The sequence below is a fragment of the Nicotiana tabacum genome, chromosome 22 (assembly GCF_000715075.1).
Source record: "Nicotiana tabacum cultivar K326 chromosome 22, ASM71507v2, whole genome shotgun sequence".
NCBI classification, from domain to species: Eukaryota; Viridiplantae; Streptophyta; class Magnoliopsida; order Solanales; family Solanaceae; genus Nicotiana; species Nicotiana tabacum.
This window is the reverse complement of record NC_134101.1, coordinates 11084299-11106170: the sequence shown is the minus strand read 5'-3', so window position 1 is coordinate 11106170 and position 21872 is coordinate 11084299. Positions and strand designations below refer to the sequence as shown.

General features: G+C 39.9%; 1 long non-coding RNA gene across 1 annotated transcript; it reads left to right on the top strand.

Moving 5' to 3' along the window:
• The first annotated feature begins 1792 nt into the window (after positions 1-1792).
• LOC142176569 (uncharacterized) lies at positions 1793-4744 on the top strand. Its single transcript, XR_012705247.1, has 4 exons — positions 1793-1927; positions 2376-2497; positions 3116-3165; positions 4285-4744. It is a non-coding gene; the product is annotated as an uncharacterized LOC142176569 (long non-coding RNA).
• Positions 4745-21872: the final 17128 nt, after the last annotated feature.

Genomic DNA, 21872 nt, shown 5'->3' with positions numbered 1-21872 from the left:
GACCGGATGTTGATCTATATGTAAATGACTTCGGATTTGAATTCTGATATTTCCAGTAGCTCCGTATAGTGATTTTGGACTTAGGAGCGTGTCCGGAAAATTATTTGGAGGTCCGTAGTGGAATTAGGTTTGCAATGGCGAAAGTCGAATTTTTGGGAAGTTTGATCAGGGGTTGACTTTTTGATATCGGGGTCAAAATCCGATTTTGAAAATTTTAATAGGTCCGTTATGTCATTTATGATTTGTGTGCAAAATTTGAGGTCAATCGGACTTGATTTGATAGGTTCCAGCATCGTTTGTGGAAAACTTAAAATTTCAAAGTTCATTAGGCTTGAATTGATGTATGATTCGTGGTTCTAGCATTGTTTGGCGTGATTTGAAATTTCGACTAAGTTCGTATGATGTTTTAGGGCTTGTTGGTAAGATTTGACGGGTCCCGAGGGGCTTGAGTGTATTTTGTTTTTGGATTATTGTTTGAGAGACTAGTAAAGTTAAGAAATTTGGGAGTTTGACCATGATCAATATCGGGTGAAGATGACCTCTGTTCAATATTTTGAGTGCGCGAGCAAGTCCGTAGCGTGTTTTATGATTGACATTCATATATGGTTTGTGTCCGGGAGGTTTCGGATGAGTTTCGGATGGTTAACGGATCAAAATTTGGACTTAGAGAGCTGCAGAAAATTTCTGTTGCTGGAAAAATCGAGGTCATGAAAAATCGAGGTCATGAAAATCGAGGTCAGGAAATTGAGGTCATGAAAAATTAAGGTCATGAAAATCGAGGTCATGAAAAATCGAGGTCATGAAAATCGAAGTCGTGAAAAATCGAGGTCGTGAAAAATCGAGGTCGTGAAAATCGAGGTCGTGAAAATCGAAGCCAGAAAATCGACAGAAACTTTAAGTTACAAAACGGGGGTTTCGTCCCATTTTTTTTATTTTTGACAAATTGGAGCTTGGGGAGAGGCGATTTTTGGAGAGATTCTCAAGGAAAAACATCGGGGTAAGTGATTTTAACTCGGATTTGGTCAATATACACAAATATATCATTATTTTCATCATTTAATTAGTGTTTTGAGATGAAAATTTAGGGTATTAAAGGGGATGACTCTCGAGAAAGTTCGAATGGATTATAGATTAATATGTAACAATTGAGAATTTTTGGCGGATTTGTTTATGGCTAAAATCTGAGATTTAAGTTTGATGGTGTCGAGACTTGTGGCATTTTTGTATATTATTATGGATTTTATATTTCGGTATCAGGAAGGTAAATGAAATAGCCTTAGACACAAATAATTTTCAGAGTGGGTGTTTCGGTTGTGGTATTTATAGGGGTAATTATGATGTGGTGAGATTCTACAGATGTTTTGGTGGCAATATTCTTGGGTTTTGGTGACCTATGTGGTTTGGTCGAGTTAGAGGAATTTAGTTCTAATAGCTTGATTATGTCACTACTAGAAAATGATTTTAATGGCAACGGATCTGTAACCGTTGCTATAGATGTCTATTAAGGTTATTGGTACTACTGGCACAGTTTAGCACTTGAACTGTTGCATTAGTCCAAAAACCGTTACAATAGATGTTTCTATGGCAACGGTTTAGACGACCGTGACAATAAGTCTATCTATGGTAACGGTTACTTGCAATTTTTGATTTATCGCAACGGTTATGAATTCCCTCTACTTTTCCCCCCAAATTTTGGACACACCCGCTAAAAAGAGACCCACTCTAATTAATTTTCTATTATTTTTTATATGTAATAAAATAAGAGTATAAACCTAATAATACACTACATCTGATATACTACACTCAAACGACACTCACAACTCTCTCTCCCAAATAGCCTTCCTCGTTACCGGAGATTACGAGGAGAAGACAAACCACCATCGGCGGCAACGGCGGCGTCAACACTGGAAAATCTCAAGTCCTTAAGGTTAATTGTCATCTTGCTAATCCGATAAGGTTTCTAAAAATGGTGTTCGAGCTCATTGGTAGAGAATCAAATTTGTTCATGGTGAAAGATAAGTTGAAAAGTAATCGAAGAGCCTTGTTCAACTTATTAATTTTCTCTTCCTTAAAGTTGTGAGTATTTTCTGCCGAAGCTTTAAATCTAATTAGAAATCTGTTAGGATATTTTTGTACTATAATTCATCCCTTTTTTGCAATCGACTTTATGAGGAAAATATAAAATTGCACCCTAATTTCATCCTATTTTCTACTGTAAAAGTCGCACGATTTTCGCCTTTGAAGCAGAATAGTAGCAGCTTTCGCGGTCTTCTTGTTAAGGCAGAATATCCCCTAGGTATAAAAGTTTATTTTTTATTGCTGAATGTGTTAAGAATAATTGAGTTCTTACAATAGCTTCCTCTATGTTTGAGCAGGGATCAATGCAATATCTGAGCTCGTAAAAATCAGATCTTTTTAATATTTGTCAGCGACAAGCAGGAGGTTGTTGTTGCTACCACTGCTATCCAAGAGGAGATATTTTCTGAGATGGGAATTGGTGAGCTTTAAATTAATCATGCTTTACTTCAAGGACAGTTCAACTTAGGCAATTGTTGAGTATTAAAGAGCAAGTGCTCTTTCTTCTGTGGTATAGTCATACATATGTTCGTTGTACATATGTTAGAGCATGCGTGCAAAGACTAAGCACTTTTTACTCTAATCTAGTTGAACCGTGTTGCTTGGTCATCGTATAGTGGTCCTTGTGTTTCAAAAAAGAGATGCCAAAAACCAGTTTTGCAGATAGAGCTAGGCAGAATTGCAGATCTGTTACAATGTGATTTTGCAGAAGTGGTTAATATATACTTGTGATGTTGATGATATTTCTGATGTTTCATAAAATTGTATATTTAGCTTGGAATCAGAACCATATTACCCATTTTCTACGGGATGATAATCTTGTCATTTTGATTGTTTATTAGTTTAATTTGATAAGAAGTTAGATTGGGTTTCTGCTCTCTTTTCGTTGTTGTCGTTGGTTCAAAAACTAATACTAAAGTTTCCCCATTGGTGATATGCAGTGTCATATAATATTTGGGGGAAAAGCATACCTCCAATCGTTATGCATGCTTCATATAGTTATATCATTATAACAGGAGTCTTTATTTCTCTGTTGCAGATCCAAGATTTGGTCTTGCTAGCTTGGGAAAAATAAACATGACTTATGAGGTTGCTTTATGGCATCATTTTCGTATAAGGAAATCTATTGCGTGAATTCTTTCTTTGTCCTTCCTGGTTTTCCTAAAATACTTAGTATCATGGATTTGTCATACTTTCTACCTACCATAGGCTTTATTTTGCATCTGATAATCACCTAGGATGTGTATGCAGCTTAAATTGAAATACTATAATGTGCTAAGTTGTGTAGAAGTTCTAAATTCATTTCTTAGGAAGCAGTCTATATTCTTTTCTTGAGGTATGTTCTGTATATAGCTTTTCTTGATTACCATATTAATTGCATTCTTTTATCTTGTCAAGCTTACATTGTTCTCAATTTGAAGTGTTATCTAATTTGCAATTTCATTAATATTTGTCATGCTATCGTCTGAAAGACGTCTATTTATTTACTTTTATTTCTCTCTTCTTGGCTCTCATGTGTATCTAATTTTGAACACTGGAAAGCGGATCAGGAATTTGAACTTGAAAGCGATGAAATAATTTAGTGTCAAGAGTTTGCTAGTTACTGGGACTAGTGTCAAAAGTTTGCTAATTTAGAGAGGGTTCAACTTGTCTGCAGAATATTAAAATCATTCGTGCCTTTATTCCAAGAGGTTGTGTTTTTGAAAAATATTGTTTGACCAGCTGTTGGTGGTTCTTTTACTTGATTGCTCAGTATTTTGCTACTATGAAGTTGCTTGACATAAGGAAGCTCTTCCTGGAATTGCTACACATCTTTCTTTCAAGTGTTTCTGAATCTTCTTCTCATCTCCTACTTCATAAGCGAATGAATGTGTATTCACGGCTTAATGCATATTTCCAAGTTGATGGAAGCACAATTTTAGTGCTAAATATTCAAGTATATTTTGAATATGGGTTCTTGTATACGAGCTAAAACTACATGGGTGTGTGTTTGTCGTCCTTCTTTAGAATACTGCCATCAATTTTCGCATATGTAGTAATCTTCTAACTATTACTTGCTATTTGCTTTCAATAGATAAATGAGTATATATGTCTCATTGTTATAATGTACGTGAGGGAGATGCCATCAACTCCCCTGGATGGATTCTTTCTCTTATTGTTTTAGCTCAGATGTTATCCTCTCACTAATGCTGCCAAGTTTTGTTACAGCATGTACTGAAATATGGGAAGCCAAAGGAGCGTTCGTCTATAATTAGTAAGCTGATGGGACAGGTAGTTTAGATGAGCCAGCAAAAATTTGCCTCCAATGTTGTGGAGAAGTGATCAAGCTTCGGAACTCCCAAAGAACGTCAGGCCTTGGTAGACGAGATGCTTGGCACAACTGATGAAAATGAACCTCTTCAGGTTTGTTTTTCTCTCAGATGCTTCTTCAGTAATGGCATACTCAAGCTTACAGGAAACTTCTGTTGCGCCGATTGTTTGACTCTCAGAGGATTATCTAAGATTTCATTACTCTATTTGATTGGTTTAAGTTTTATATTGTAGATGCTCAAGCAATACAATAATTCCTTTTCTGGAAGCACTTAGCTTTTACTATAGAACTATATGCTTTTCCAGTGCTGCCCTTTAGACAACCTATTGTGTTTGTCCATCTTATTGCAAGTTTTTATCACGATAAAATAATTTACTACCTTATATAGCTATACATGTTCTTTAGCACGATGAAGTTGAAAACTGTTAGTTTGGTTGGCTACCGAAACTGTTAGATTGTTCATTTTGTTATGTTTTTATGTTTGAGTTGGTTCAAAATAAGAAAATCAGACAACTCTCAATTTGTCTGAATGCATATGCTTACAAGTTTGGTTTTGATGATTTAGATTTGTTACTAAACTTTGGCTTCTTCGTTTGTGTGAACTTGTTTCTTTCACCTGGAAACTTTGTGCTTTATCCATTGTTCATGGACTATACACATTCTTATAATGGTAAACCAATCCTTGAAGGGTAATAACTTTATCTTCTTTTGTAGGTGGAGCAACTGAAATATTTATATATGTAAATGTTATTTATAACCAGGGCAATACTGTCAATTAAACTGTTACAATAGCCTAATAGACCCGTTGCAATAGAAATAAAATCGTTAGAATATCTGTAAATAACCGTTGCAATAAATTATATGGTAACAGTTTCCAACCGTCGTGGTAAATAATATGGTAACAGTTTACAACCGTTGCATTAAACTCTATGGTAACGGTGTTAAACCGTTGCAGTTGAAATGAACACTCGTTACTTCAAACAGAGGAAAAATTGTTGCGATAGCTGGCACTATAGCAACGGTGTGGTCAACTGTCGCAAGAACCGTTGCTCTAGATCTATTGGCACACGAGCGGATGTAAAAGTTGCTAAACTGTTTCGATACATCTATGGCAACAGTTTACCTATCATTTGCAACGGTTTTTCCGTCGTTGTCATAAGCCCATTTTCCAGTAGTGTGTGTAGATGGATTTCAAAGAGTTCTTGATGGTTTCTATTATGGTTTGAACTGAACATTTTCTACTGGTATGTGAAACGTGTTATGTATTCTGATTTCCTCTTGGAAGGAAGCAAGAAGAAGGTTTCTAACTAACCGGGTATGTAATTTGCTGGTGACTCAGAGTTGATAATGAGATTCTTGTGCTTGTCACATGATGGCGTAATATATGTGGTGTATTGTGCGGGATTAGGATTTACATGTACAAGGTGACAAATCAGTCTTGAAGAGAAGGTAATGAATGTTGGACAGCATGGTCAGTTTCAGATATTTCGATGAATGTTATAACTGCTCGGTAATTCCTAAGAAGGGTACGCATTTCAGAAGGCGCGTTGTGTTTTGACTTACGGATGTTCATCGGTATTGCAGTACTCACCTAGTTGATAGACTGATGATATTCAAATTATTGCTATGCGGCACGAAAAATTATGAAAGTATTCCTCATGGGATTATCGTGAATGGAAGATGTGTTAGTCATTTTAGTGCTGGAGTTGGGATCAGTTATGGTGATTCATGTGTTCGATGAATTTGGAGACTGAGAGTTCTCAGAAGTATATTATTTCGGATTGAGGCCTATTTGAGGTGAGTATTTTATTTTAACTCAGTGGATGCACTAGTTGCGATAATTATTTGTGATATCTACGCGCTATAAGTGTGTATATATGTGAGGTTTGAGCCAATGGGCATTGGGGCAGGTATTTATACTCGAAAGAATAATTAGGCTATGATATGCCTAGAGTTGACTGTTAAGCGTAAAGTTATAACGTTTCTCGTGTTCTTACCTTTGTTGAGAACTATCTGGGCTACGCTTGAGGTTACAAAGAGGCTAATTCCCTGAATAAACGGGGTAGTTACTATTTCTGCGTTAAATTGCCGATTTGAAGTATGATAGCAGCCTTTGCATATGCTTACACTATGACGTGTTATTTATACTAGTCTAGGAGCATGAGAATCTTATTTCATTATCATATATAAGTGTACATGTTTAATTGCTCATGTATGATATGCTGGGACTGGAGGCATGTGACCATGCCAGGCGATTCATATTATCGGCACGTGAGTTGTCCGTGCCGTGTGTGGGAATTTTATTTCTATGATAATTTATCTGATTCATTAATTTCCTTCCTCTACAATTGTGCACATGCGCCTACGGTTATCCTCTTCACGAAATTTGAGGAGTTGGTTGTAACATTGTGGTTGTGGTGGTGCTTGTTGAACTTGCAATATGGTTCTCTTCCTTGAGACATCTCCCATATTTGGGTACACGGATTGCGCAGTGGTGGATGGAGTTATATTGATGTGGCGTATCTGTGGGATAGTTGTGTTTAATAATATAAGGTCATTGGACCTAGAATGGATACTATCAGGTTTGATTACGGTATATTCAGGAGTATAATATTGAAAGTCGGCTTAGGAAGTGATTATGGTTATAGTTGGGACGAGAGAGCTCCATGATTTGTTGATCTGATAAGGGGTCATGAGATTTTTGCGTGTTTCTTTCATTATCAGCAATGTACGAAGGTTTTGGAATGAGGTTTTGTTTGACATGGGGTTTAATATCAGTACCAGGTTGGTTTTGGAGTAGAAACTGTGATCGGGAATGATGCTACGAACATGCAAATGGTGTAGTATGTTATGTGATTGTATCCGTGGTTATGGTTATGGCTCGATGCAGCTTGTTCAGACTTATACAGTATGTAAATGTGAGATTCGGGTCTTGTAAGAAATTCAAAATGTTAGGAATTGAATTCCAAGGGTTTTACGGATTAAGGTTAAAGTAATGATCTTCAATTGTGTTGAGTTGTCAGGCCTATATGGAATGGGGTAGCGTGGGATCACCCCCGGGTACGTGCGTGGTAAGATGGAGTAGTGATTTGATGGCTTGGAAACAACTCATGGCACGTTCGAGGATGAACGTATGTTTAAGTAGGGGAGCATGTAATGACTCGGCCGGTCATTTTGAGTATTACAGCTTCGTTCCCCCATTTGCTGTTCCGATTGTGCTTTATAGCTATTATATGACTTATCGGGTTATTTAGTTTGGGTCCGGGGAGAATTTAGAGTGAAATGTGACGCTTAGTCTCTTAAATGGAAAGCTTAAGTTGGAAAAGTCGACTGGATGTTGATCTATGTGTAAACGACCTCGGATTTGAATTCTGATGTTTTCAGTAGCTCCGTATGGTGATTTTGGACTTAGAAGTATGTCCGGAAAATTATTTGGAGGTCCGTAGTGGAATTAGGCTTGAAATGGCGAAAGTCGAATTTTTGGAAAGTTTGACCGGGGGTTGACATTTTGATATCGGGGTCGAAATCCGATTCTGAAAATTTTAATAGGTCTGTTATGTCATTTATGACTTGTGTGCAAAATCTGAGGTCAATCGGACTTGATTTGATAGGTTCCGGCGTCGTTTGTGGAAAACTTGAAATTTCAAAGTTCATTAGGCTTGAATTGATGTATGATTCGTGGTTCTAGCGTTGTTTGGCGTGATTTGAAGTTTCGACTAAGTTCGTATGATACTTTAGGACTTGCTGGTAAGATTTGACGAGTCCCGAGGGGCTTGGGTGTATTTTGTTTTTCGATTATTGTTTGAGAGACTAGTAAAGTTAAGAAATTTGAGAGTTTGACCGTGGTCAATATCGGGTCAAGACGATCTCTTTTCAGTGTTTTGAGTGCGTGAGCAAGTCCGTAGCGCGTTGTATGATTGAAATCCATATATGGTTTGTGCCCAGGAGGTTTCGGGTGAATTTCGGATGGTTAACGGATCAAACTTTGGACTTAAAGAGCTGCTGGAAATTTCTGCTGCTGGAAAAATCGAGGTCATGAAAAATCGAGGTCATTAAAAATCAAAGTCATGAAAATCGAGGTCATAAAAATCGAGGCCAGGAAATCGAGGTCATGAAAAATCGAGGTCATGAAAATCGAGGTCGTGAAAAATCGAGGTCGTGAAAAATCGAGGTCATGAAAACCGAAGCCAGGAAATCGAGGTCATGAAAATCGAGGCCAGGCCTGGGCAGAAACTTTAAGTTACAAAATGGGAGCTTCGTCCCATTGTTTTCCATTTTTGACAAATTGGAGCTTGGGGAGAGGCGATTTTTGGAGAGATTCTCAAGGAAAAATATCGGGGTAAGTGATTTTAACTCGGATTTGGTCAATATACACGAATATATCATTATTTTCATCATTTAATTAGTGTTTTGAGATTGAAATTTGGAGTATTAAAGGGAGTGACTCTCGAGAAAGTTTAAATGGATTCAAGATTAATATGTAACAATTGAGAATTTTTGGCGGATTTGTTTATGGCTAAAATCTGAGATTTAAGTTGGATGGTGTCGAGACTTGTGGCATTTTTGTATATCATTATGGATTTTATATTTCGGTATCAGGAAGGTGAATGAAACGGCCTTAAACTCAAATAAGGTATTTTCAGAGTGGGTGTTTCGGTTGTGGTATTTATAGGGGTAATTATGATGTGGTGAGACTCTACAGATGTTTAGGTGGCAATATTCTTGGGTTTTGGTGACCTACGTGGTTTGGTCGAGTTAGAGGAATTTAGTTCTAATAGCTTGGTTATGTGTAGATGGATTTCAAAGTGTTCTTGATGGTTTCTACCATGGTTTGAACCAGATATTTCTCTAGTGGTGTGGGAAACGTGTTGTGTATTGTGATTTCCTCCTGGAAGAAAGCAAGAGGAAGGTTTCTAACTAATCGGGTATGTAATTTGCTGGTGACACGGAGTTGATAATGGGATTCTTGTGCTTGTCACCTGATGGTATAATAGATGTGGTGTATTGTGCGAGATTAGGATTTATATGTACAAGGTGACAGATCAGTCTTGAAGAGAAGGTAATGAATGTTGGATGGCATGGTCAGTTTTAGATATTTCGATGAATGTTATAACTGCTCGGTAATTCCTGAGAAGGGTGCACATTTCAGAAGGCGCGTTATGTTTTGACTTACGGATGTTCATCGGTATTGCAGTACTCACCTAGTTGATAGACTGATGATATTCAAATTATTGCTATGTGTCACGGAAGAATTATGAAAGTATTCCTCATGGGATTATCGTGAATGGAAGATGTGTTAATCATTTTAGTGCTGGAGTTGGGATCAGTTACGGTGATTCATGTGTTCGATGAATTTGGAGACTCGGAATTTTCAGAAGTATATTGTTTCGGGTTGCGGCCTATTTGAGGTAAGTATTTTATTTTAACTCAGTGGAGACACTAGTTGCGATAATTATTTGTGATAGTTACGCGCTATAAGTGTCCATATATGTGAGGTTTGAGCCAATGTGCAGGCATTGGAGCAGGTATTTATACTCGAAAGAATGCTTAGGCTATGATATGCCTAGAGTTGACTGTTAAGCGTAAAGTTATAACGTTTCACATGTTCTTACATTTGTTGAGAACTATTTGGGCTACACTTGAGGTTACAAAGAGGCTAATTCCCTGAATAAACAGGGTAGTTACTATTTCTACGTTAAATTGCCGATTTGAAGTGTGATAGCAGACTTTGCACATGCTTACACTATGACGTGTTATTTATACTAGTCCAGGAACATGAGAATCTTATTTCATTATCATATATAAGTGTACTTGTTTAATTGCTCATGTATGATATGCTGGGACTGGAGGCATGTGACCACGCCAGGCGATTCATATTATTGGCACGTGAGTTGTCCGTGTCGTGTGTGAGAATTGTATTTCTTTGTAATTTATCGGAATCATTAATTTCCTTCCTCTACAATTGTGCGCATGCGCCTACGGTTATCCTCTTCACGAAATTTGAGGAGTTGGTTGTAACATTGTGGTTGTGGTGGTGCTTGTTGAACTTGCAATATGGTTCTCTTCCTTGAGACATCTCCCATATTTGGGTACACGGATTGTGCAATGGTGGTTGGAGTTATATTGATGTGGCGTATCTGTGGGATAGTTGTGTTTAATAATATAAGGTCATTGGACCTCGAATGGGTACTATCAGGTTTCATTACGGTATATTCGGGAGTATAATATTGAAAGTCGGCTTAGGAAGTGATTATGGTTATAGTTGGGGCGAGAGAGCTCCATGACTTGTTGATCTGATAAGGGGTCATGAGATGGTTGCGTGTTTCTTTCATTATCAGCAGTGTACGAAGGTTTTGGAACGAGGTTTTGTTTGATATAGGGTTTAATATCAGTACCAGGTTGGTTTTGGAGTAATTATTGTGATCAGGAATGGTGCTACGAGCATGCAAGTGGTGTAGTATGTTATGTGATTGTATCTGTGGTTCATGGCTCGATGCAGTTTGTTCAGACTTATACAATGTGTAAATGTGAGATTCAGGTCTTGTAAGAAATTCAATATGTTGGGAATTGAATTCCAAGGGTTTTACGGATTAAGGTTAAAGTAATGATTTTCAATTGTATTGTGTTTTCTGGCCTATATGGAATAGGGTGGCATGGGATCACCCCCCGGGTACGTACGTGGTAAGATGGAATAGTGATTTGATGGCTTGGAAACAACTCTTGGCACGTTCGAGGACGAACGTATGTTAAAGTGGGGGAGCATGTAACAACCCGATCGGTCGTTTTGAGTATTACAGCCTCGTTCCCCCATTTACTACTCTGTTTGTGCTTTATAGCTATTGTATGACTTATCGGGTTAGTTAGTTTGGGTCCAGAGAGAATTTAGAGTGAAATGAGACACTTAGTCTATTAAATGGAAATCTTAAGTTGGAAAAGTCGATTGGATGTTGATCTATGTGTAAACGATCTCGGATTTGAATTCTCATGTTTCCAGTAGTTTCGTATGGTGATTTTGGACCTACGAGCGTGTCCGGAAAATTATTTGGAGGTCTGTAGTGGAATTAGGCTTGAAATGGCGAAAGTCGAATTTTTAGGAAGTTTGACCGAGGGGTTGACTTTTTGATATCGGGGTCGAAATCCGATTCTGAAAATTTTAATAGGCCTGTTATGTCATTTATGACTTGTGTGCAAAATTTGAGATCAATCGGACTTGATTTGATAGGTTCCGACGTCGTTTGTGGAAAACTTAAAATTTCAAAGTTCATTAGACTTGAATTGATGTATGATTCGTGGTTCTAGCATTGTTTGGTGTGATTTGAAGTTTTGACTAAGTTCGTATGATGTTTTAGGATTTGTTGGTATGATTTGACGGGTCTCGAGGGGCTTGGGTGTATTTTTGTTTTTGGATTATTGGTTGAGACTAGTAAAGTTAAGAAATTTGGGAGTTTGACCATGGTCAATATTGATTCAACACGACCTCCTTTCAGTGTTTTGAGAGCGCGAGCAGGTCCGTAGCGTGTTTTATGATTGAAATTCGTATATGATTTGTGTCCGAGAGGTTTCAGATGAGTTTCAGATGGTTAACAAATCAAAATTTGGAGTTAAACAGCTGCTGGAAATTTCTGCTGCTAGAAAAATCGATGTCATGAAAAATCGAGGTCATGAAAATCAAGGTCATGAAAAATCGAGGTCATGAAAATCGAGGTCATAAAAATCGAGGCCAGAAAATCGAGGTCAGGCCTCGGCAGAAACTTTAAGTTACACAACGGGGGTTTCGTCCCATTTTTTTCCATTTTTGACAAATTGGAGCTTGGGGACAAGCGATTTTTGGAGAGATTCTCAAGGAAAAACAACGGGGTAAGTGATTTTAACTTGGATTTGGTCAATATACACGAATATATAATTGTTTTCATCATTTAATTAGTGTTTTGAGATAAAAATTTGGGGAAAATGAGAAAGAGTTCTTAGACTAGAATTTTAAGGTTTTGAATGGGATTTTGTTATCGGATTTGAGTAAAATTGGTCTGGTTAGACTCGTGAGTGAGTGAGCTTTCGGGTTTTGTAACGTTTTGTCGGGTTCCGAGATGTGTGCCCCACAGACAATTTTTGAGCTAAATTTTGGATTTTGTTGGAAAATTAGTATTTTCTTATGGAATTAATTCCAATAAATTTTATTTGCTGAATCAAATTATTTGTGGCTAGATTCGAGGTGTTTGGAGGCCAATTCACGAGGAAAAGACATTGCAGAATAAAGAATTACACGACTTGAGGTAAGTAACTCTTCTAATCTTGGAGATGAGGGTATGAATCCTGAATATACGTATTATGTGAATTGTTTGGAGGTGACGCACATGCTAGGTGACGGGTGTGTGGGCGTGCACTATAGAAATTGTGACGTAATTGGTTCCGTGAAATTTTGTAGTCAAATAATCTTGGCACTTTCTATGTAGTTTTATGTGTTAAAGAAATTGAGCTGAGAATCATACTAAAAATCATGCTGAGGCTATGTGCCAGTATTATTGAGACCCATAGATGTCATATTGCTGTTGAATTATTTGTGTAAAATGAAATTTCATACTCAGTCATGTTCATTCATTTCATATCATCTCGCAGTCTCTGTTGCCATTTATTGATTCATCATATCATTATTTTGGGCTAGTTTCATGACATTGTGAGCCTGAGAGATTGAAGAGATTGATGATTGAGTGAGGCCGAGGGCCTGATTGTGAGGGTAATTATGGGATCGGGATGCACGCCGCAGCAAGCCATATTAGCTTTATATACTTTATTATTATGGGATCGGGCTACACGTCGTATCAGGCCATATTGGCTTATTATAGCATGAGAGTTGTCCGTACGGATCCAGATATTGATACTATAGCACGTGATTTGTCCGTGTAGCACGTGAGTTGTCCGTGCAGATTATAGTGCTTGGGCTAAAAGAGCCCCTCCAGAGTCTTTACACACCCCCAGTGAGCGCAGATACTTACTGAGTGCGAGTGCCGAGTGCGAGTGCCAAGAGATTGGGAGGATTGAGTGACTGTGAGGACTAGTGATGTTCAAATGAAATCGAAAAACCGATCCGAATCGGTAAACCGATCTGAACCGGTAAACCGAGCCAAACCTACTTAATAAACCGATAATCACTCAGTTTGGTTTGGTTTGGATTTAAATTTTAAAAAACCGATAATATTTGGTTTGGTTTGGTATTAAACTCCCAAAAAACCGGATCAAACTGAACCAAACCGACTATATATATATATATATATATATATATATATATATATATATATATATATATATGAGAGAGAGAGAGAGAGAGAGAGAGAGAGAGAGAGAGAGAGAGAATCTTCTCTATCTTTTTTGTAATTTTGGCTCATCCCAAGTCCAATACTAATACAAATAAGTAGAGAAGAAAATCCCAAGCCCAATTGTCCCCTAGCCCATTTAAGTTTAAGATAAAATAGAATTCAGTTTTTAGAGTTAAAAGAAAAGTCAAAACCATAGTTAAAAAGCAAATTGTCAATACCATATCAACGAAATCCAAAGGTAGTCGCAATTATCAGCAAAGGAACAATACTATTTCAAGTACTTAGTTCTTGTCGTCCATAATGGCAACCCCGGTAAGAACTACTACTCCAATTTTAACTTTTCAATATATTACTCAACTTGTACGCGACAAAGGGAAAAATAAAGAAATTGGGTATTTTGGTTTTTAATTGATTGTGGTATTATCCTCTAAACCAGTTTTTTACTTGCTTTGCACCCTTCTCTGATTCTTTTTGCTTTAGAAATCAATTTTGGCCTTTGTTTGGCTAAAATTTTAGCAACTACGTATCTTGTAAATTTTTTGTTCCATTTCAATTTCTACTCATTCTCTGTCTTTGAAATTTAATGAGCAAGTACTCTTTTTTAAGTTTGATTTGCTCTCTTCTATTGCTATCCAAACTAACTGTCACGACCCAAAACCTAACCCGTCGTGATGGCACCTATCGTGATACTAGGGAAGCCGACATCTCCAAAACACTTCCAACATTTAACAGAATCGAATTAATATATTTAAAATAACCGGAGTCTTGCATAAAAATAGGGTAAAACCCAAAGCATAAGTGCGGAAAAATAGCCCGACATCGGGGTGTCACTGAGTCATCAGCATCTAGATATCCAATCTAATACAAACAATATCTAAGTATCAGTACAGAAAAGAAAGAAACATAGAAGGAGAGACAAGGTCTGCAGACGCCGGCAGCTACCTCGTAGTCTTCGGTACTCGATCGCGCACGAACTCAACGACCCCTGTGATCAAACACACCTGGATCTGCACATGAAGTGCAGGGTGTAGCATGAGTACAACCAACTCAGCAAGTAACAATAATAAATAAGGAACTGAAGATAGTGACGAGCTACACAGTTACAGTTCATTTTCAGTAATTCCAGCAGAAAGTAGACATACTTTCAATTCTAGCAGTTTAAGTCATATCAGTTTTATACAGTTCAAGTTCATGTAATCCGGATATAAAATCTTTCAGAGAATTTCACAACAATGACAGATAGCAACTAAGTGCAACAACAAATGAAAAGCAAGTACAGCCTCTCAAGGCAACAATTGCTCAACTCGACACAACAACTCAACCACTCGGCTCTCAGCCCTCAACACTCGCACTCAATGGGTACCCGCGCTCACTGGGGTGTACAGACTCTGGAGGGGCTCTTACAACCCAAGCGTTATAATCTGCACGAACAACTCACGTGCCATAGTATAAATATCTGGATCTGCACGGACAACTCACGTGCTACAGTATAATATAAGGATCCGCACGGACAACTCACGTGCTATAGTATAATATAAGGATCTGCATGGATGCTATAGTATAATATCTCACAATCAGGCCCTTGGCATCACTCAGTCATAAATCTCTCCAGTCTCTCGGGCTCTCAATAGTCATGATACTCAGCCCAAATAATAATAATATGATACATCAATAATGAACAATAGAGACTAAGATAAAATAAATAAGTAAACTGTGAATGAGTACAAAACAACAATTTAGCAGATAATTCAACATGTACAAGACCTCTGTGGTCTTTACAGCACCAACACATAGCCTAAGCATGCTTCACTATCAAATTTTTATAGTACAGAAAGGGCACATAGATAATGACAAGCTTATTCAACTTTCCAGTTTTACGTAATGGACCAAGTCCCAATTCCTATGGTGCACCCCCACACGCCTGTCACCTAGCATGTGCATCACCTCCAAAATACTCACATAATACAATAATCTGGGGTTTCATACCCTCAGGACCAGATTTAAAAATGTTACTTACCTCAACCGCGCAAAATCCTACTCCGCAATGCCTTTGCCCCTCGAATCAATCTCCAAACGCTCTGAATCTAGCCACAAGCAGTACGATATAATTAATATCGGCTAAAAGAATCAATTCCACAAGAAAAATACGAAATATAAGCCAAAATCTGAAATCGGCTCAAACCCGGACCCCGGGCCTGCGTCTCGAAATCCGATAAAAGTCACAAAACCCGAAAGCCCATTCACTCACGAGTCTAACCATACCAAATTTATCAAAATCCGACCTCAATTGCCCCTCCAAAATCCCAAAATTCACTCTCTAGTTCCCAAGCCCTAATCTCCCAAATCTCACCTCAAACACTCACCAACTAGGTGTAAAAATCAGTGGGGAAACACCATTATTGAAGATAAATAGGCACAACAAACTTACCTCAATGATTACTCCAAAATCTCTCTCAAAATCCCCAAACTCCGAGCTAAAAAATGATGAAAATAGTGAAAAATCCCGAAGTCTTCTATTTATAGGTTCTGCCCAGACTTCTCGCACCTGCGGCTCCATTTTCGTATCCGTGGAGCCGCATCTGCGGGAAAAGCCCCGCTTCGGTGGAAAAATCACTAAAATTCTGCCTCCATTCCTGCGATCAAGTGACCGCATCTACGCTCTTCGCGGGTGCGGGAACTACATCGCACCTACGGTCCAAACTCACACTTGCGCCCCTAAATCCGCTTTTGCGACCATCGCAGGTGCGGGAATGCCATCGCACCTGCGTCCTCTGCTCAGATCCTCCTTAGTCGCATCTGCGGCTCCTCCTTCGCTTATGCGTGTCCGCACCTGCGGTTCCCCACTCGCAGGTGCGATTACACCAACAGGAACAACACTTTAGTTATCCTTCAACATCAAACTTTGATCTGTTAACCACCCGAAATCGACCCGAGGTCCCCGGAACCTCAACCAAACATACCAACAAGTCGTATAACCCGCTACGAACTTAGTCAAATCCTCTAATCATTTTGAACAACAAAAAAATACGAATTACACCCGGATTCAAGCCTAAAGAACTTCTAAACTTCCAAATTCTACAAACAACGTCGAAACTTATCAAACCACATCCGATTGACCTTAAATTTTGCACACAAGTCATATTCAACATTACAGACCTATTCCAACCTCCGGAATCGGAATCTGACCCCGGTATCAAAAAGTTAACCCCTGGTCAAACTTTCCAAAAATTTAACTTTCGCCATTTCAAGCCTAAATTAGCTACAGACCTCAAATTCACAGTTCGGACATGCTCTTAAGTCCAACATCACCCAACGGAGCTAACAGAACCGACAGAACTCCATTCCAGAGTCGTCTTCACACCATTCCGACTACGGTCAAAATCCTAAGATTCAAGCTTCCGTTTTAGGGACTAAGTGTCCCAAAACACTCCGAAACCAAAACAAGACCTCCCGACAAGTCACATAAGCAGAAACAGATACGGGGAATGCAGTAAATAGGGGATCGGGCTAATACGCTCAAAACGACCGGCCGAGTCGTTACATCCTCTCTCACTTAAACATACATTCATCCTCGAATGTGACAAGAGTTGTTTCCAAGCCACCAAATCATTATTCCATCTTAGCACGCACGTACCCGGGGGTGATCCCACGTCACCCTATCCCATATAGGTCTGATAACACCACATAACTGAAATTTCTAAATTCAACCTAGCCCACAAGCCTTAGAGTCCAATTTCTAACATCCAGAATTTCTTACAAGATCTGAATCCCGCAACCTACACACTGTATAAGTCTGAACAAGTTGTCCCAAAAGCCGTAACCATAACTCAAATACTCAAAACTCAAATACCACATAGCTCAAATGCTCGAAGCAATGATTTTTAATCACAGTAGCTGCTCAAAACAACCCCATGCCGGTAATAAACCTCATATCAAACAAGATTCCATTCTAAAAACTTCGTACACTACCAATGATGATAGAAACACGCGGGGACTCGTAACCATTCATCAGATCCACTAGTCGTGGAGCTCCCTCTCCTTCGACAAGAACCATAGCAAATTCCTAAGCCGACTTTCGATATTATCGTTCCAAATATGCCACAATCAAATCTAATAGCACCCATCCTAGATCCGACGACTTCATCTTATCAAATACCGGCTAATCTACCGACATGCCACACCAATACTATCTAAAGCCACAACTCGTGCAATCCGTGCACCAATAAGCAACATTCCAAATGTACTCAATCACGAAAATGACTCAAACAAGAGAATCCCCGTAAGCTCGACGGGTACCACCCCAACGCAATGCTAAAAAACCCATCACAACCGTAGAACCATAACACACGAATCTAACACAAGGATCATATCTCAACATAACTCTGCCGCAATGCGCGACCCCATCCAAACACTGATCCATATGAAATACCTCAGCCACCATGCTCATAATCAATAACCACACGCAATTCGACATCAAGTACTCAAAGTGCATTACCATAACCCTGGAGAAGCAAATGACACAATGCCACACAAACCCGAAAGAACATAACCAATGCGCAGCCACTCATGCATCACCCAAATACCCATCTCGCGCAATTTCCGCTATAAGGCCCCCAATAGAACTGCACCATGGGTGCATACAACCAACAAATCACAACCCCCATAGCATAGAAGAGTAACTCACCGAATATATCAAAACACGAATAAGCTCAACAACAACCGAATGGCACATCCCTCAACAATAGCAGTATGGAGCAAACCAATCTGACTCGGTGTAGAATACACATCCTAATTGGGCCTACCATTGGACCCCCAAATCAACTCCAGGCACCCACACATGGATAAATAACCCTCCGAAAGCCCACAATGACTGAATCATAACACATACTATCGTCTAGCTAGCTTCGGCCATGACTTCACAATCCACAACCATAGAAACAACCTGCTCTTGAGAACTCCCAATCTCTAAATCCATATAACACACGAATCCCATATCTGATCCCAACTCCACCGTCAGAATGTCTAAGACATCTCTCATACACGATCATCCCACAAGGAATACTCCTAAAATTCTTCCGTGCCACATAGAAAAATTGAATATCAGCAGTCGATCAATCAGGAGAGTACCGCAATATCAATGAACATCATTAAATCAAAACAAAATGCCCATTCCAACCGCGCACCCCTCTCAGGGTTTACCGAGCAACTATAACATTCATCTAAATATATAACACTGACCATTCTATCCAGAATTCGTGAACTTGCCTTCAAGAATGAGTTGTCACCTTATACATGTAAATCTTAATCCTGCACAACACACCATATCTATCATGCCATCATGTGGCAAGCAAAAGAATCTCACTATCAACTTTGAGTCACCAGCAATTTACATACCCGGTTAGTTAGAAACCTTTCTCTTGCTTCCTTCCAGGAGAAAATCACAATATACAACACGTTCCCCACACTGGTAGAAATATCCAGTTCAAACTATGGTAGAAACCATCAAGGACATTTTGAAATCCATTTGCACCTAACTAAGCTATCAGAACTAATTTCCTCCAACTCGCCCAAGCCACGCAGGTCACTAAAGCCCAAGAATATTGCCACCAAAACATCTGTAACGTCTCCACGTCATTATTACCCAAAAGAAATGAGCATGCCATTACCATACTGGTCTAGCCTACTACCAGTTGTCCTATTCACTTCGAGTTTCTTTTGAGTTAACCTCAATTTGATACTTCTCCTTGCCAGAACTCCACGATCCTTACCCAAAGCTCACTACAAGATACCTTAACATAACACCACACCACCATAAGGCTCGTAAGCCATTGTACTCTTCTTAAGTATCTCCATAAATACCACAACTGTAACGCTCACTCTGAAAATACCTGATGTGAATTTTAAAATTATTCTTCTTACCTTTCTTATACTAAAATGTAGAATCCATAATCATACAGAATTACCGCAAATCCCGGCACCATTAAATGTAATCTCAGATTCTAAATTGCACCGCCCAAACGGGCTGAAAGGCACGTGCCTCATTAGCACAACAACGCTCGAAGAGGTAACCCTGTCTTAACACCACCAATCAAATTCACACTCCGTGCACACTACATTCTTCAAAATAATAATTTAATCATTTCATGATTTTTCATAAGGTGCGATATAACCCTCATTTAAGAAATTTTCTTACGTAAGTCATCCCTGATATCAACCTCTGCAAGTCATAACCAATCAACAAGTATGCCTCAGCCCAAAAACTAATACCGTACAAAATCGTGCAATCAAATCATAGATAGCAGACTCCCCCACTTGTCTCAAAGCCATATAACAAAACATCTGATAACTCATCATACCCAAGATAACATCTAAATTGAGCATACTAAGCAATAAGAGATCTACTCTAGTCTCCAGACTCCCAATAGTCACTACACATGACCGATATACATGATCCACAATGACAGCATCCCCCACCGGCGTAGATACATGAACATGTGAAACTAGAGACTCACGGGGCATATCCAGAAAGTGAGAAAAATATGAGGACACGTATGAATAAGTGGAACCAGGGTCAAATCATACAGAGGCATCTCTATGGAAAACTGAGACAATACCTGTAATCACAGCATCCGAAGCAATGACATCTGGTCTGGCAGGAAGAGCATAGAAACGGGCATGGCCACCCCCTGATCGGCCTCCCCCTATCGGGTGACCCCTAGCTGACTGAGCCCAACCTCGAGCTGGCTGGACGAGTGGTGGATCTGCTGGTGCTGGTGCCATCGGCCGAATACTCTGCTGTGGAGCCCCAATCAACAACCCTGGGCAATCTCTCTTAATGTGACCAAAATCTCCGCACTCGAAACAACCCCTCCTCTAATGGAACTACTGCTCCTGATGCCCCGAGGAACTACCCATGGAAGCCTGAGTTGACGAGGCATAGTGAGAACTCTGCGCTGGTAGTGCACTGAATGGCGACTGGCCCTGGTGATGACTATGTGACCCGTGGCCATATAATGCACCACGGTGAACTGGGCGAGCCGTCTGAGCATGTCTGAAAGGACGACCCCTACTGTGGTGAAACTGCCCCCAGAAGGAACACCGCTGAAGCCACCCTGGCCACGAGGCCTCTTGGCCTACCTCTCAACCCGCTCCTGGCTGCCAACCATCTCAATCTGACGAGCAATGTTGAAAACCTCGTCAAAAGTAGCACCTGACACTCTCTCTCTAGTAATAAGCAATCGCAGTTGAAAAGTGAGGCCATCTATGAACCTCCTGATCCTCTTCCTGTCTGTGGGAACCAACCAGATAGCATGACAGGCCAACTCTGAAAATCTCATCTCATACTGCATCACGGACATATCACCCTGACGAAGCTGCTCGAACTGCCTGCGCAGCTCCTCTATGCGGGACTGAGGCACGAACTTCTCCAGGAATAGACCGGAGAACTTCTGCCAGGTAAGGGGTGTTGCACCGACCGGCCTATGCCTCTCATAAGCCTCCCACCAACTGAAGGTAGCCCCAGAGAAATGAAAGGTAGTGAACGAGACTCCACTGTCTCTAGAATACTTGTTGTACGGAGTATCCTCTGACACCTGTCCAAGAAGCCCTATGCATCCTCTCCCTTGATACCACAGAAAGATGGAGGCTGGAAACTCCCAAACCTCTCCATCGATGCTGCTCATCATTAGGCATGACAGGAACCACATAGTCCTGAGCAACTGTAACCGGTTGGGTTGGTGGTTCCCCCGGTGTTTGGAATCCCTGTACCACCTGCTCTGGTGTGCGGGCGGCGGGAGTCTGAGCACCTCTCCCGGCCTGAGAAGTGGTTGATGCGGCCGGAATAGAGACCGCCTGAGCAAGACTGGTACACGCAGTCAGAATCTAAGCTAAGGCCTCCTTAAGGCCTGGAATCACAATAGGCACAGGTGGTGCCTGAGCTGGTCCCATAGGCTCGTCCACAACTGGAGCCTGCTCCTGAACTGGGGCAACGGGTAGATCTGCAGGTACCGCCCTAACTGCGGTGCGAGCTGCACCTCTGCCCCAACCATGGCCTCTACCACGACCTCGGCCTTTCATGGCTTTGACTGGTGGTACTAGTGGTTGTCCATCCTACCTCGTAGTACGCATCCTCACCATCTGCGAGAGAATTAGAGCAACATAATTTTAGTTACAAG